Here is an 18,210-nt window from a genome sequence, read left to right as displayed (position 1 = left end):
TGTATAAGAGACAGCCTTCCTTCCTTCCTTCCTTCCTTCCTTCCTTCCTTCCTTCCTTCCTTCCTTCTTCCTTCCTTCCTTTCTTTCCTTCTTTCTTCCTTCTTTCTTCCTCCTTCTTCTTCTTCTTCTCCTCCTCCCCCTCCTTCTCCCTACTTTCTGTCTTAGAAACTATCTAAAACAGAAGGGCAAAAGCTAGACAAATGGGGCTAAGTGACTTGCCCAGGATCATACAGCTAGGGAGTGTAGAACTTGTCTTTTGAGGCAGAGAATATAGGTTCAAATTTCACTTCTATTACTATCTGTGCAACCTTAGGAAAATCATTTAACTTCCCTGGGAATCAGTTTCCTCATCTCTAAAATGAGGAGATTGGACTAAAAGAAATCTATATTCTCATATATGCATAATATATACATATATGTTATACATTATATTTCTTTACCTACATATTACATTCTAATTCTATATATATATACACATATATGCACATACATGTATATATATATATATTGTTCCCTTAACTTGGTTAAATACTTCATACTATAATTAAAGCTGACTTCTTGTTCTTTCAATTAAAAAAAGAAAACATGTCCCTGATTCTTTTCATTTCTAGTCAGAAGTTCAATTTTCTCATTTAATATTGCAGAAGACATAAATACCAGCACACAGGATAGTGAGAGGAGCTAGAAAAAGAGAAGCAATGATTTTGAATACTAGCAATGTTCAGTTTTCAATGATTTAGAGTGTAACATCCTCTAATTCTTAATCTTGGAAAGCATTAATTTTCTTTTAGATAGAGTGGAAGGAAAAGGATGCTTTTATTTTCCAAAGTGATGAAAAGACATTGTTCTCTTCCACAACCCTCTCCACCTTCCATGCATTATGTTTATGTTTAAGTACATATCACATTACTCCTTATCTTAAAGTCAGAAATACCTGGGTTCAAATCTTATTCTAAACACTTACTAGAGTGAATTTGGGAACTTCATTTAACCACTCAACCTTAGTTTCCTCTATTGTTAGGACCAAGTGCAATAATACATATATAAATCACTGTTAGCACTATGTAAATATTAGCTGTTGTTGTCATCATCACCTATTATTTTTTTTTATTTTTAAAGCCTTACTTCTGTTTTAGTAACAACTCTAAGACAGAAAGGAAAGGGCTAAGCAAATAGGATTAAGTGCCTTGCCCAGGGATACACAACTAGGAAGTGTCTGAAGCCAGTTTAATTCAGAGATATTTTATTTTCCCAATTACATGTAATAATTGTCAACATACATTTTTCAAAATTATATGATACAAACCATCTCCCCACATCCCCCACAGATGGTGAGCTATTTGATCTGGGTCATACATATATTATGCAAAACACACTTCGATATCGGTCATTGTTGTAAGAGTACCTTCATACAAAACCCAACTCCCCAAATAAAACTGTAAAAATACATTGATGTGAAAGACAGTGTGCTTTGATCCTTATCCATCCAACTTGAACAATTCTTTTTTAGGAGGTGGATAACATTCTCCATCATAAGTTCAGCAGGATTATCCCAGATCATTGCACTGCTGAGAGTAGCCAAGTTTTCACAGTCGATCATCATATACAATAATGCTGTTATTGTGTACAAGGTTCTCCTGTTCTGCTTATTTTTTTCTACAGCAATTTATGTAGACTTTTCCAGCTTTTTTTCTGAAATCATCCTATTCATCATTCCTTATAACACCATAGTATTCCACCACTAACATATACCACAATATGTTCAGCCATTCCCAGTTGATGGACATCCCCTCAATTTCCAATTCTTTATCACCACAAAAAGAGCTGTTATAAATATTTTTGTACAAGTAGGTCTGAGGCTGGTTTTGAACCCAGGTCATTTTAACTCAATCTGGCTCACTATCCACTGAGCCCCCAATTGCGCCTTTAATTATTGTTAATTGTCTCTCGCCACAACTATCTATTTTTGACATGGTCCCATTTTCCTCATATTTTAAAATAACCTTTGGATTGCCTTAGGTAGCATATTGAGGCTGAATTTTTATTCCCCATAATGATATGGAGGTAACCATGAGTCCTTAACGGCTCTCTCTATTGAATTTGGGATCCATTTTGGCCTCTTAGACAATGAAATACTCCAGTGGATTTGTGATATTATTGATTTCCCTCCAATGGTGAAGATCACAACCCACCCATACTTGCGTATCTTTTGCCACTCATCCATATTCTTCCATAAATTCAGCCAATATGCTCAAAATATTCCTTGCTTTCCTCTAATATTGAAGATATCAGTGAGTGCTCAGGCTGTCTACTTATCATCTGTTACCTTCATATGACATAGTAATCCATCTTCCCCACCACACATTTCCTTGAATATTTCTTTAATTTTTTGTTTTCCTTTGAAGTTCTTCACTGTTCATGTTTTCTTAAAAATATTTTTATTGATTCCCTTTGTCTTGACATTGTCCAAAATTTCCTCTTTATCTCTGTTCCTTCCCTCTCCCACAGAGTCATCTTTTAGAACAACCAAAACAAATCTTAAAAAGAATATGAAGTGGAAAAATCAGCGAAGTCTGCCAATATACTGATAAAAAATTGAAAATATATGCAAAGTTTCACATCTATAGCAAATAATTGGGGAGGAAGTGTCATTCAGTATCTCATTTAGGGACAGCATGCTTGTTATTTATAATTTTTCAACATTCATTTTCCTTTTTTTTGTTAGTGGTTCTTTCCATTTATTGTTGTTTGTCCTTTGTTTTCAAAGAGGACCAGTGACATCCCACATGAAGTCTTGACTTGTGCATAAATTGTATTTAATTGGAGCAGAGTTGTACAAAATCATCAGCCTCATTCTCTCTTCCAGAGTCTTTAAAGTCCAGTGGTAAGACAAAAGTCAGGACAACTGCTGATAGCCTGAGATGAAGCAGATGGCCGTGGTATTTTTGATGTCCGACCAAGCTCTAAGTGCTCTAGTCTTGTTTTATCCACCTTTGCGGCCTTTGAAACAAATGGTTCTTATCCACCCATTCCACCAGGGAAGGCTTTATGTGCTTGAGGTAGACACTCCCCATACTCATCAAAGAGTTTGTGGCTAATTGGTTGCCCTCTTTCCAATAATATTCTTATACTCATTGAGGATATGGTGATCCCTCACCTATTTGGGAGTTATATTCCAGAGATTCCTGTGATTGGTGAAAATCCTTGAAGTAGCAGGAGAGCAAGCAGATTGATGCTACAGTCACTGAGCCAATCAGCACCCAGGATATGGAACACAGCGTTGTGGTTGGTTACCTTTCATTCCATCAGCCAATAGTGTGCTGTACTGCATTTCCATTGTGTACAGTACAGTATTCATCGGCAAAATCCCACACTATAGGGAAAACCCTATACATACATACATACATACACACACACACACATATATATGTATATATATATATATATATATATATATATATATATATACCCATGATACAGTGAAGCTGGATAAATGAGCAGGATATAGCAAGGAATGACTGTATTGTTTTCTTGATTCTTCTTAACTTCACTTTACATTAGTTCATGTTAGTTCTCTCCATATTTTTCTACATTTATCATGTTTCTTGTTTCTTACAGCACAGTAGTATTCCATTCCATTTGTGTGACACAATTTGTTTAGTCATTCCCCGATGATGTCTCGTTTCTTTTATGTTGCTGCTTGCTCCTATCTACTTTGTGTCTTTCTATTTATGTCAGTGTGACAGATCATCTTCGCTTATTCAGAGACTGCTGTTTTCCATATCTTTCTACTATGTAATAGCACTGATAAGATTATTGGTATTAAAAAGATGGGTTTTTGTTTTCAGGAGTTTCCAGAAGATTGGTTTTTGTTTCCAGCCTGGAGTCCACAAAGGAGCTTTGTAATTCTCCAAAGCAATCCAGTTTATGTTCTTCCTGTTTCATCAGGACTGGTTCTACAAAGCTGGAGAGGCTTTGAGTACAGTATTTTTGGCCAAAGACATGTATTTGTCATTTGGAGATCCGTCTCATTAGGTATAGAAATGAATGACTACGAAGTTATCTATGGGGATGAATTATTGTTGTCACACATGAAACATTCCATTCTGGCATGGAAGGACTGTGATTTACACTGGAGAACAAAGTGATCGTGTTGATGACATAACAAATTTCTTTAAGCATGAAGTGTGTGGTTTTTGTGAGCAAGGCTCCAAAGTGGGGGGAGTCCAAAGGGATGAGTCAGCGAAGAATCAATCGGGCCACACCACAGAGAAAGCAGTCCATGGCCCTGGAAAAAGCCAGTTGGTCTCCCATAAATTTCTGGCTAACATAGCATCCTTTTGGCATTCCAGTCATACCAATTCCTTGCACATCTCTATCTGCACCACCACCAGACAGCAACCTTTCTCCTAGAACGCATCTCCAGATTTAGGTCTCTATCGGCTCTGGAGAATGCAGATTGGTAGCTTGGGTTCAAGTCTCAGCTCTGACCTGTGCTAATTGTGCAATCTTGGATAAGTCACTTGGCCTTCTTTGGAGCTCCAGTTTCTTCATCAATAAAATGAGAAGCCTGGACTGAATAGGTGCCCATGGTCCTTTCAGAAATAAAGTTATATAATGATAAGAATAGAGACCAGCCCTATGATTTCACAGGGAAGACGAAGACACTTCCTCTACCAATGGAGCTTGGCATGTTCTCTGCAAATTATAATCTTAAATAGCTGCCCAGAGCAATGAGAGATTGAGTGATTTACCCAGAGGTCCACAGCCCAGAGACAAGGATTGAACCCATGCTTCCTGGCTTCAGTGCCAACTCTGAATCTACTATGTCTCACTGTCTTTACGTGTCTGAATGTATAGGAGGACCTTGTTTTACTCAAACTCAACACGTGCAAATTCAGGTATAGGAGGTTGGCAATCAAAGGAAAAATAAAAGCAGAAAAATAAATAAAATAAAAAATTTGACTATGTGCTAAATCCACACCATTTCCCCAAAGATATAATGTCTTGTGGCAATTTGCCCAATCCCACTCATCCTCACTCTAAGCCAGTGATTCCCAAAGTGGGCACCACCGCCCCCTGGTGGGTGCTGCAGCGATCCAGTGGGGTGGTGATGGCCACAGGTGCATTTATCTTTCCTATTAATTGCTATTAAAATTAAAAAAATTAATTTCCAGGGGTCTAAGTAATATTTTTTCTGGAAGGGGGGCGGTAGGCCAAAAAAGTTTGGGAACCACTGCTCTAAGCATTATTGTGAGTCATTACATTGTATTGCACCAAACTGCATCAGCCTTTGGAGTTCTGGGTTAAAACAAGTCATGTCTGTCAGAGCAGTGATTCGCTTTGTTTCATCAACACTATTTAGTTATGAATAATGACCCCAAAGTATAAGAGAAGGGATACTGGTAGCTCTGATAAAGGCTAAGAAAAGTAGTACAAGACCAAGGCATGTTCATAGAAAATGTTTATTAAATAAGATGGAAATTGAATGATGGATTCCATATGGGAATCCACTAGCTTGTACCTCGGTTGTTTTGGGGCAAGGGAGTAGGATGAATGGAGGGTTGACTTGGCTTGCAAGCTGTGGCTTTAAGGTCCCTTGCTCGCTGACAGGGAGGCAGATTCGGGGCTGTCAGGGGGACTCTTATTCAGAGAAGGGGGCTGAGTACCACAGGCTGCTGCTCCGAAGCCTCCATCATCATGAGGGGCAGGTCAGAGTTGCAGCAGCTCTGGGAGCTGTCCCGGTGATAAAGCATGCAAAGCAAATTGGACAGGGTGTCAGGTTGGCTATGAAATATGACAAATTAACAGCTGAGGCTGATAATGTGCCCTGGTTATAGACACTTCATTTAGAAGTTATCATATTGCTCGATGCCTTCTATAATTTGTGATGATGCTGATTGTGATAAATTGCGAGATTCTGGCAAACTTCAGCAGGCCTGTTCCTGTGGCTAAACACTCAGATGGAAAAAAAAAAAAGAACGGACGTGCGGTTCAGAGGGAATGTAATGCCACAAATGAGAGAGGGGAGCTGGCCATAATAAGAGAATGCTCAGTCAGTGAACAAAGTAATTAAATCAGGCTAATTAAATCACAATAAAAATAATTTTAATTTAATTAATTTCTCTGCACTGATTGAACATTATGTTGTTACCATGAGGATCTCTGCACGCTCCTCTGGGTTAGGAGCTGTGACATCAAGGTGTGGTCATTGGGGTGGGGTGGGGGTTAGGCTCATGGAATGAACCCCAAATGCATTTGGAGATTCTGAGATCACCAGTGCCCCCCAGGTGTGAAATACCATTGCAGCTGTGACTCTTCAACAGAATGCAATTTCCCTCCCAGTTAGTATCTGAGTAATAGCCAATCCATATTTTATAACAAGGGAACAGATCAGATCATGGAAAGAATATCTAAGGCAGAAATGTTTCTATGTTCTGCAATGAGGTAGGAAGAAGGAACTTTAGGTTAGGATTAAGGGATGAGCTAAAGCACACAATAGTACTAGATAAACTCTCCTGCATGCCAATTTGTTAATCAGTCCTGTACAACTATTCCTGACCCCATTTGGGGGTTTTCTTGGCAAAGATACTGGAACAATTCGCCATTTCCTTCTCCAGCTCATTTTATAAAGGGTAAATAGTATTAAGTGACTTGTCCAGGGTCACTAGCTAGTAAGTATTTGAAGCTGGATTTGAACTCATGAAGGTGAGTCTTAACTTGATTCCAAGTCCAGTATTCTATCCCTAATTCCACCTAGCATGTCAATACTCTCCTTTTATTTGTTCAACTCCCAAAAGCACTAGAATGGAAATCCTGTGAGAGCCCTTGCTTGATCTAGGATAGAAGAAGGGAAACTGGATTTTAGTCCAGTGTGAGGCTGCCCTTTCTCAATGGGGACATAGATTCAGCGTTTGAGGAGAGCCTAGACGTCATCTAGTCCAAACTCCTTGCTTCATATATGAAGAACTGAGGCCCAGGATAATTAAGTGATCTTTCCAATGTTATGCAGGCATTTACAGGCAGAGGCAAAATTTGAACCTGGGGCTTCTATCCATAAATCCATCATTCTTTCCACTGTAATCTGCCTGTCTCTGTGAGTGGTGTTAAAACATTTTAATTAGTTATTTAGATTAAAGTTAGTTAGATCTCTTTGCTGAAGGTTTAGTGCATGTCTCTTTTGGGAGGTAGTTTCAAATTATTATTCTGTTTCAATGCAGGGGGATAGACTAGATGAGATCTGAAATTCCCTTCCCTCCTAATAATTCTTCAATGTAATCTCTTCCCCACAAGTAGATATAAAGGTTGGTGTTTTTATTTATTATTTGACGGTATTAATAAGTGCCAACTGTCCTTTGGATATGAATATTCCTTTTAATCTTTGTCATTTTAATTAATAGTTTGTGAGCATGCCAACATTTGATCCAGACTCCATTATGACCAGTCAGGGGCACTGCATTGTTTATTGAGCTGAATTGTTTTTCTGGATACAGTTGGATTTCCTTCCTTGTGTAAGCAGCCCACAAATGAATGCAAGTGGGGAAAAAAAAGAGAATTTACATGAATTGCTCCTTCCTTAATGGTAGGATGATTTTCTTACATAGGCTGGTTTGTTGATCTGCATTGAGTCTGAGGCCCCAAGCAAGGGCTCTGAGGACTAAGCAAAAATTCCAGGGAAGACTTAAGGTTATGAAGCCATGTTTGTGTGGTGCAGGCTACACTCTAACCCCAAGACAGAAGGGTGTCAGGAACCCTTTGAAAAGTGATTTGGCAGTTTTTCTATTTGTTGTTACATAATTGTGCAAACAGTGTGAAATCCCAGCGAACACAATACACTAAGGGTGTTGTGGTGAGCCCCATTCATTTTAGCCGGCTCAATAAGTCCACTGGCTGCCTCTCCTCTTAATGTTCTCCATCCTGTAGGAAATGGGGGGGCATTTTACTCTTGCTTTCAAAGACAACCCCATATCTTAGAGCAGAAGACTCTTTTCTTTCTGAAAATGAAAACTTCCATTTTACCCAGTGTTCCAGCTATTTAGTTCTTCATGGAAAGTTCTTGAAATCCAAATAGTCTTCTTTATTTTGAGTATTTTTTTCCTGTAACATCATTTATTAGTACCTTGGTTATTCAGCGCTTCAGATGATCATTCCTCAACACTGTGAGCAAGTTGCAGGATAAATCCATGCTTCCTTTTCTCATTGCAGCAAATATGATGTAGTAGATACCACTCTTTGACTCTTAGAGTCCAAAGACTTGGGTTCAAAACTAAGCTCTGCCATTTAAAACCTGATTGGTCCTATGCATGTTAGTTAAACCTCTCAGCCTCACTGGGCCTCAGTTTTCTCATCTGTACATTGAAGGACTTCTAGAGTACCCTTCTAGTCCTAGAGCTATGATCTCTTCCACTTTAACAGCTGGCACATGGCAAACGTCACTTATCAAAATAAAACTTTCTGCCTCAGCCATTATGACTGAGTACCTAAAACCCTGTGGCTAAAACCTGAGTTTTAGTTATGTCAATCCACTAACACCCCCTCCACTAGAGATGCTTTTTTTCTTGCTAGGCTACAAGTGAAAGGAATTCTTCGTGCAGTAGCCCCTTGGATCAATCAAATCAACAACAAGCATTTATTAAGTGCATACTATTTTCTAGGAACTGTGCTTAGTAGTGGGGCTCCAAAGAATGGCCATCATAAATAATTAAAAAAATCAAAATAAAAACAAAAAGACCCCAATATAAAACAGTTCCTGCCCATAAGGAGTTCATTGTCTAACCGAGGAGACAACTACAAACAACTATAAGGGTACAAGGTATGTACAAGTGTGACTTGGTTTGTCGAAGGACTGGGTCTGTTATATTTCACTCCTCTCCAGGATTCTCTGGTACGTTGAAGGAGGTAGGGGGCAGGTCTTCTCTTTTCTGGCATTGGCTATAATCTTTACCTTTTTTACCTTATCTCCCAATTTTAGGGAGTTCAAGCACCCCAATTCCTCTTTACCACATAACAATCAGATTCCCTTTTACCAAGGAACATTTGCTTCCAAAATATAACAAGAGCAAACATATAAAAATGTTCCCTAAGGCAGGGAATTGGGGGTTATTGGGGTGGAGAGGGGAGAATGGTAGCCATTCTGTCCCTCAACACTTGCAGAGTCTCTGGGGAGGGAAAGGAAAGTAGGTTTACAGTCTCATTCAGATCCCATACAGTATTAGACCCAGTAAGTTCAAGTCAAAAGTTCTCTTTGGTAATTTCTCGGGACTTTGACTTCTCAGATCTTCTCTACTAGACTGACTGTGATATCATGCCTTGAATCCTGGGCTCTAGGTCCCAGTGGCTCAAGCTCTCAGGTCCAGAACTCTATTCCTTGCTCCTAGAACTGAAAAGAAGAAATGAAATAGAGCATGTTGGGGGGTGGCTTTCAGGTCTTTCACTGCTTACTACATGATGTCACCTGTTGTGAGTGAATGAATCATTCACTCGTGGATGCAGACAAAGAGAGAGCAAAGTAGCAGAGAAGCAGAGGGAGGGACAGAGACACAGACAAAAAGAAAAGGAAAAACAGATGAACAATTAGTGAAGCAGAGCTCAGATTAATTAGCTTTAGTTAGGGATTTGTATTAGGTATAAGGTATAAAAACATTTGGGAGAAGATATAAGAACAGTTAGTGCAAAACCAGTCTCTAGAAAAGTGGGACATACTCTCTTACACTTCCATACAAAGTCCAGGAAAAATGGGTTCAAACTGAGAGAACATATGTGGCCAAGAGTTAACACATCTCCTGATTATTTGCAGTTCTTTCATTCCATTAAGATGTCCTCATGAATTCTTCTTAAGTCTTTTAGCTTCTTGTTGGATCCTCAGAGTGAACATCCTCTCAGGGTCTTAAAGCTGCCTTTTGGGGGGAGTCTAGTTTTCCCTGTCTCCAAGTGTAGATACTGCTGATAGCCGCTGTGGTTCAGGGGGTATTCCTAACAATATTGGTGGGAAGTCCAAATCTTCCTCCCTTTCAAAGTTCATAAGGTCATCCTTTGATGAAGGGGGGAGAAGAAAGAGATTCAGATTATCGCCTCCCTTTAACCCCTAGCAATTCTTTCTCATCGGCTTGGCTGGACCTGGTCCACCATTAGACTGCCCTGCTCTTGGAAAGTTTCATTCTGAACTGGCCTACTTTTTTATTCAAATCCTACAAGACATAACTGATTCTCTTTAACCAACTATGAGACATTTCCTCTATGGAATCTTCTGCTTTTATTCAATTTGTACCTCGTTTACAGCTTTAATGATCGATTACAGAGGTGTTTAGGAATTGTTCACACCTAGTTTATGCCTTTGATTGACTGATTTATGTTGTAACTCAATCAAAGAGGAATTTTCCCCCTGATAAAATCATCAGTGTGTAGAGTATCTTGTTACATTCATTGGGGTTGAGGAGATACAAGATGCCTCTTCTTATAGTAGTATCTGTTATTTTTTATTATTACTGATGAATAAAAGAGGCAGAAGGAACTGTGGATAGAAAGCTCACTTTAGGGTTAGGGTGACCTGGGCTTCAGTCTGCTTATGACACATACTGGCTGTGAGATTTTGGACAGGTCTGGTTTGCACTGGTAGAACTACTTTCTTCTTCATGGAGAGTTTCCTTCACTAATGAAGTCCCAAGTTCAGACTAAAACCAATACCCAAACCTAAACAATAACCATAATAACTATTATTTATATCATTCTCGAAAGTTTGCAAAGCACTTAACAAATATGTTCTTATTTTATCTTCACAATAACCCTGGGAGGGGGCATGTGCTATTATTATCCCTATTATATAGATAAGAAAACTTATATATGAAAATGTATAAAAAAGGTTAAGTGACTTGCCTAAAGTCAAACAGCTAATAGTATCTCAGACTGGATTTGAACTCCTCCAGCTCCATCATTCTATCCACTTCAGACCTCTCTGACTTTGTAAATGCAATATTTGTTATGAAGTATGTACAGCGATATTCTCCTTTACTGTTCCCCAGAGGTGTTCCCATCCATACACACAAGGATCCACTAATTGTATCTCCCCCCAAAAAATAACTTTCATTAGAAGCTAGGTTTAGGAGTAACTATGATTAAGTCAGGGCCATTTTGAAAGAAAGATGAAGTGGATTAGTTACACGCTGGGCATTCATATTGGGCAAAGGACATTTGTCACTGGAGGAAATCTTTTTAAAGGTTTGATTCCGAAACCAGAGCCAGGCTCTAACATTGGCAAAGTCACTGTAATTCCTGATCTCCTGCGCATGACTGATTTCCACAGGGGCAAAGCTTTTGTGATCCTTGCTTTAGAGATAACTGACTGCAGCCACAGTAATTAGATGGTTTAAATCTACTAGCCCATAAAGATCCACCTGGAGCTTCTTCTCTTTTATCCCTTTTCCTACTCATCTCTTTCTTCCCCACCCTCTTCTCTCAACACCACCTTCTCACTTTCCTTCTCCTCCTCCCCCCTTACTTCAGATTATGATTCTTTAGGCAGGATTTTCACAAATGGCTAGATATCTTCTAATTGGCTGTTGAAAAAGGAAGCTTGTAAAAGCAGCCTGAAAAGATAAAATATTTACTGATTCCAAAATGGCTTGAATTAGTGAAATAATGTTTTTAGGCATTTAAACAGGATTCATGTAATTGTAGGTTGCAAAGTGTAATAATAGCAGCTCATGCAGAGATACTGTTCTGTGTTCTTCTCTTTTCAGGTTTTTTGTTAATCTCCTGGGTTTAGTGGAATTAGAAGACTGCTGTCAGAGGGGGGAAAAAAGCAGAAACAAGCCACTGGGGAGAGAGCAGTGTTGTCAAACTGGCAGGTAGCCACAAATTTCACCTTTTTTGCCCTGTACATTAAGGGTGATCTCTAGGACCTGAGGAAAGAGCATTGAACTGTCAGCGCTGGGTGATTTTGTTGAAAGAAGTCCTCTTGAGTTTATCTTCATGGTCTAATGTAATAAAAACAGACATTATGGATATAGTCATTTCAGTCTGATCTAGGGTGGGGTGGGTGGGAAAAAAGCTGGGGATTCCTGAATAACAGTAGCAATGTATGTAGTGATAAAGTGACTTTGAAAGCATCTGTATCAAAAAGTCACGAATGCTTTACCATGGAGTGGGGCGTGAGTCGTGTTATGAAGAGGGGTCAGCATCTCCATGGATGCATATGTAGTATTCAAACAAATCAAAAGTGTTATTAGTTTTTAAAAAATAAAAGAATGGGGGCAGCTGGGTAGCTCAGTGGATTGAGAGTCAGGCCTAGAGACGGGAGGTCCTAGTTTCAAATCCGGCCTTAGACACTTCCCAGCTGTGTGACCCTGGGCAAGTCACTTGACCCCCATTGCCCACCCTTACCACTCTTCCACCAAGGAGCCAATACACAGAAGTTAAGGGTTTAAAAAAAAAAGAATATATATACATATGTGTCATATCTATTAAATACAACATATAATAAATTATATTAAAATATAAAATATAAAATGCAATAAATCATATTAACACATAAAATACAATAAATTATATTAACACATAACAACATAAGAAATATAATAAATTATACTAACATATCATATATAATAAGTTATATTAAACTATAACATGAAATATAATAAATTATACTGCAATGTAATAAATTATTTGAAAATATAACAACATATATAATAAATTATATTAAAATATAACAAGAATAATATAATATATAAAAATCACATTAAAATATGATATATGACAATGTATGTGATTATGATAGAATACTACTATACCATAAGAAATGGTGAGCAAATTAATGAAAATACAACATGGGAAGATCTACATGAAAGTATGACGAGTGAAATGGGCAGTACCAAGAGAACCTTATAGAAAGCAACAGAAATATTATTTGAAGAATAATTTGTGTATGTCTACCTCCAGAGGAAAAACTGATAAAGAGAAACAAACAAGAATAGTTTTCTATATACATGTAATTTTTTGTCTAATGATGCCTTTTCTAGTGCAGGAAGAGGAGGTAGGGAAATATGTGGGAACTTTAATATAAGAAGCAACTGAATAAATAAATATGACGTTTAAAAAGTTCATATATATACATATATATAATCTTATCCACATATAATGTGGTTGTACATTTATGTATATAATCTTTTGAACACATTCAGTTTCAACCGCCCTAAGAGTCATTCTCTTTTATTAGCAAAAACTTGAATAGTTGCTTCAAAAGCAAAGGGAAAAGGGAAGAAAAAAAATGAAACCTTTAACTTATTTTTGCTGATCCAATGGCTGTTTCTATGGAAACAGAGATGGAGGCAGGAACCAGGCACCAGCAAGCAGAAGGTCAGAGCTCTCTCTGGTGCAGTTCAGCAACTTCCACTTTTGATATTCCCCAATCCCATAGTCTTGGACTCTCTCAGTGAGTACGTGACCTCAGTGGTGACCAATTGAAAAGAAAAGGGCTTCTCAAGGCTTGAAAATTTAGGAGAGTTTCCCAAGCAATAAACCTCACAGAAGTTTTGCAGGCTGAAGCCTTTGGGAGGAGACCAACTTACCAAACCTTCTAATTTACTCACTCTATGAGGCATTCCAAGTTTGCTGTAACATAGTAAACATTACTCCCAATATTTATTTGTGTGGTTGCTAGGGTGCTAACTTCCATGCACTGACTAAAGTGCACTAAAAGGAAATCCTTATTCATCACAAATTATATCCTGTCATGGGATTATGGGTAACATTTTACTACATTTTAGTAGAACAGGTGAGTAGATTTAGATAAAATTAGAAACATAAGTTTAAAACCTTTTCCCTTTCTCACTGAAATAATACTGAAATTTCTTTTGAGACCCATAGGACTTATTATCAGTGTTATAATTCTGTGTTCTAATTTTTCTATGCTTCTGACAGATACAAATCATAAAATTACATCTTTGTTTTATAGAGTGTGTACTAGAAAAGCAAATAGAAACCAGGATTCTATGGAGAATCACCTGAGTGATAAATGAATTAGCAGTGTGAGCTAAATTTTCAGCCTTGTGACTTACTGCCTCTGTGATGTCAGGCATCTCATTCCCCCTCTTTGAGTTTCAGCTTCCTCATCTGTAAAATGAGGAGGTTATACTACACAATCCCCAGGAGCTTCCAGCTCCTAGTCCTGTGATTCTATGACTTATTTGACATTACCTCTCCCTACCATGTACACTGTGTTCCAGCCAAGTTGGCCTCTTTGCTGTTCCCTAACACACATTTTGCTTTCTACCTCCATTCTCACCCTCCATGTCTGGAATGTTCTCCTTCTTGACTTCTGCCTCCAGGAATCCCTGGTTCCCTTCAAGTCCCAGTTCAGGTGCTACCTCCTACCCAAGGCTATTCCTGATTCATCCAATTCTTATTGCTTCCCCTCCCCAGGCCCCCCAACTATTTTGTATTTACTTATCCCTGTATTAACAGTGTGTGCTGGTTAAATTTAACAACCCTCTCTCTGGGAAAAAATTGTATTGTATTCAAGATAATCTGTATCAACAGATTTAAACTGCATTATTAACACTTTCTCTTTGATTTAAGTCTAGACAAAAGAATAAATCAAAACACGATTTGTGACATTTGCTGATTTCCGAAGTATAAAAGCTCACCTTGAAAATTTAACAATTGGCTCTCAGGAGTTTGAACAAACTAGCTCAAGCACCAAAGTAAGCTCTCTGTGGGAAAGAACTATTTATTTTTTTTCTTCTCTCCTTCCTTTTCCTTCCTTCCTTCCTTCCTTCCTTCCTTCCTTCCTTCCTTCCTTCCCAGAGTAGTGATGGAAAATATTTTGTTTGAAAAATAATCATGAAGTTTCTTAGGAGAAAAAACCAAGCCTTTTTGGAAATTCAAGGACAAGGATCCATGACCTTGGCTTTAGTTAAAAAAAAAAATAAAACTAGATAGGAAGGAGAGGGGGAAATGATGGAAGGAAAGGAATTGTCAGAGAGCATAGCATGAAAGGGAAAAATAAGAAGAAAAGGCACAAGCTTAAAAATGTCAGAGAAATCAAAGCATCATGCCAATATGGGGAGAAAACTCAACAGTATACAAAGTATAGAAGGAAGAAATAAGAACTTTGGAGCTCTAGATGCTTGTCGATAGGCCCATTATTACCAGCATTTGGAAAAATTACTTTATCTCTCAGAATCCCAGTGTATGCACTTAAAGGGAGAAAGGGTAAGAAGAAAATAAAATTTCCCTACTTAAAAATAAAGAGCAAATACAATATCTTAAATTTGAAGCTCCTAATGATGCTATTAGATATAATGATAGAATGTTAGAATTGGAGGAGACCTTAGAGATTATCTCATCCAAATCCTCCCTTTTATAGATGAAGAAATTAAAGTCCAGAGTGCTTAAAGTGGCCAAGTTTTCCCATCTCCCTCCCCTCTACCTCATGGAATTCCTCTTACTTCAAGGAATAGCTAGTAGTTGCCAAGGGGAATTTTTGATTTCAAATCCAATGCAGTTCCCCATCACATCATGTGCTTCCTCATTTTGGAGCAATGTGATAGAAGACATGTCACATTTAAAAGGGCTAGGATATGGAGATTTTACGGTTTTTTGTTCATGGCTTATGGAATATTCTGCTATCACTGTGTAGTAGGGAACATTGTTCTGATTGCGCCAGCTTAATTAAATAATGATTGAAAGTTTTTCAACCACGTAAGTGCCAAAAGCTAGATTATAGGACTGTTTATAATAGTTTTGACTTTCTTTTGCAGATACAGTAGAGTCTCACTTCCCCTCAGGTGAATAGGCCTCCTGAATCTGGGGGTGTTGGTCTAATTCCAGTTCCTACACTATTTTCCTACTCACTGGACCCTTCCTTCTCTCTATTCTTGAGAAAACTCCTATTTTAGTTTTCTTTTCTTTTTTTTTTTTAAACCCTTAAATTCTGTATACTGGCTTCTTGGTGGAAGAGTAGTAAGGGTGGGCAATGGGGGTCAAGTGACCTGCCCGGGGTCACTATTTCAGTTTTATTTAATAAGACATCCAGGATATTTAATGTGTCTTTAGATGTTGTTCAGTCTTTTAGCTGGGTCTGACTCTTCATGGCCCTTTAGACTTGTCCCTGAGGTTTTCTTGACAGAGATACTGGAGTGGTTTGCCATTTCCTTCTCCAGTATGTCTCCATTTTTTTCTGAAGCCTTACCTTCTGCCTTAGAATCTGTCTAGGTATCTGTTCCAAGGCAGAAGAGTGGCAAGGGCTAGGAAACTGGAGTTAAACTACTTGCCCAGGGTCATACAGTACACGAGGCCAGATTTGAAAAGATTGTCTCAACTCTAGGCCTGGTATAAGAATTTATATCTTGGAAATCAGCAGACTATGAATCAGGGTTTGATTTATTTTGTTGTTATTGTTGATTATCCAGACATAAGAAAATAATGGAGAAAAATATTAATGCAGATTACATGTAGAAGTGTGTTGTATATACTTTCTTTTTTTTTTTTGAGAGCTATTTGTTAAACATTTACCAATATATTGCTGCTCCAAATTCAACTTGTTTTACAACGTTACTCTCCTTAGATTATGGAAGTACTATAAGAGGTAGCAACCTCTCTTATAGGTTATCTACATATTTACATGTTGACTCTCCCATTAGAATGTAAGCTCTTTGAGAGCAGGGACTGTTTTTTGTTTGTTTGGGGTTTTTAAATTTTTTTTATTTTTGGTGATATACGCAGCACTTACTATATTGCCTGGATCACATGAAATTCTTGAAATCCTTGTTGACTGAATGACTGACTAATTGGGCTACCAGGCATAAGGCTAGATACTGAAGAGATCCAGACAACAATGAAATAGTTCCTACTCTCGACGAACTTTCATTCCCCTGAATATGAGGCTATTCTTCTTTCTTTTCCCTTTTTTCAGTTAGAGAAGTCTACACTAAGTTAATTTTTGAGAGATTTCAGTTGGATTTGATGAATGAATGATTCTACTCATCATTGGGAACGAAGGTTGTCCTGGCCTAGCTTTCTTATTTCCTTGCTTCTTACTTTGTGTAAGTCCTTATACTATGTATTTCAATAGACATGACACTCTACTTCAACCAACAACTTTTTTCATATTGTGACCTTTACAGTGTACATATCAGTGCTCTTGGCCTTTTCTTTCTTTCAAACATACCCAAGGAATTGAGAGCTCACTCTAGCATTCTTCAGTATAAAGTGAAATTTGGTAGATGATGAGTGCATTAGACAGGAGCATCACATTTAGAGCTGAAAAGAAACCTTAGAGATCATCTGGTCCAATCTCTCCTCACTCCATCATTCTATAGATGAGGAAACTGAGAGCCAATGGCTAAGTGCTATACCCAGAGTCACGCAATATAGTAAAGAATAAAGCTTGGGTTCAAATCAAGATTCTCTGACTCCAAACTATGGGAGTGCTGGAGCCAGAGAAACTAACTGGCTGAAGAGACTGTTAAATTTTCCTGTGTGAGCATTTACATTTTGGAAATCAGCAAACACTACAAATTAGGGATTGATTTATTACTTTGTTGATTGTCCAGACTTAAGATAGTGATAGAGAAAATGTTAATGCAGATTAAACTAGAAGTATGCGATACCTTTTTTTATTATAATCATTATTTTTGAGAGCTAGTTGTTAAACATTTACCAATACATTGCTGCTCCAAACTCAGATTGTTTCACTATATCACTCTCCTTAGATTATTGAAATGCCTAAAGAACTCATAGTAAGTGGTTTTATCTCTAAGGAGATGCTAAGTGCACATGAGACATCATTAGGAAAGTCTTAGTGTGCTTTAATGCAGCCCTATATTTATTCACCTTTGTGGGACTTGAGCATGATTTTACACTGCTTTGTTTCTACTTTCTCCACTCCTGCCAGTTACTCCATTGGTTGTTCCTTTACTTTGCATGAAAAATACCTCCTTTCTCTTAAAGTCTAAATATTACTTATAAGATGTTTACCTTCTGGGAAAAAGACGTCTGGAAAAGGTAAATTTGCCATCTTGGATTAGCTAAATCTGCTATTCCCAGCTCCTCATCTTCAAATATCACAAGTATTCTATGCTACAAGACTGTTACATCACTTTGCCTTTCTCAGAGAGTAAATGATAAAACATGTAGATTAGCTGTAATTTTCTCATACATCTACCAGCAAGGCTGCTGAATTTGAACAACCGAAGCCCATTAGCAATTATTTCA

The sequence above is a fragment of the Gracilinanus agilis genome, chromosome 1, assembly GCF_016433145.1.
Source record: "Gracilinanus agilis isolate LMUSP501 chromosome 1, AgileGrace, whole genome shotgun sequence".
Classification (NCBI taxonomy): domain Eukaryota; kingdom Metazoa; phylum Chordata; class Mammalia; order Didelphimorphia; family Didelphidae; genus Gracilinanus; species Gracilinanus agilis.
This window is presented reverse-complemented; position numbering follows the sequence as displayed.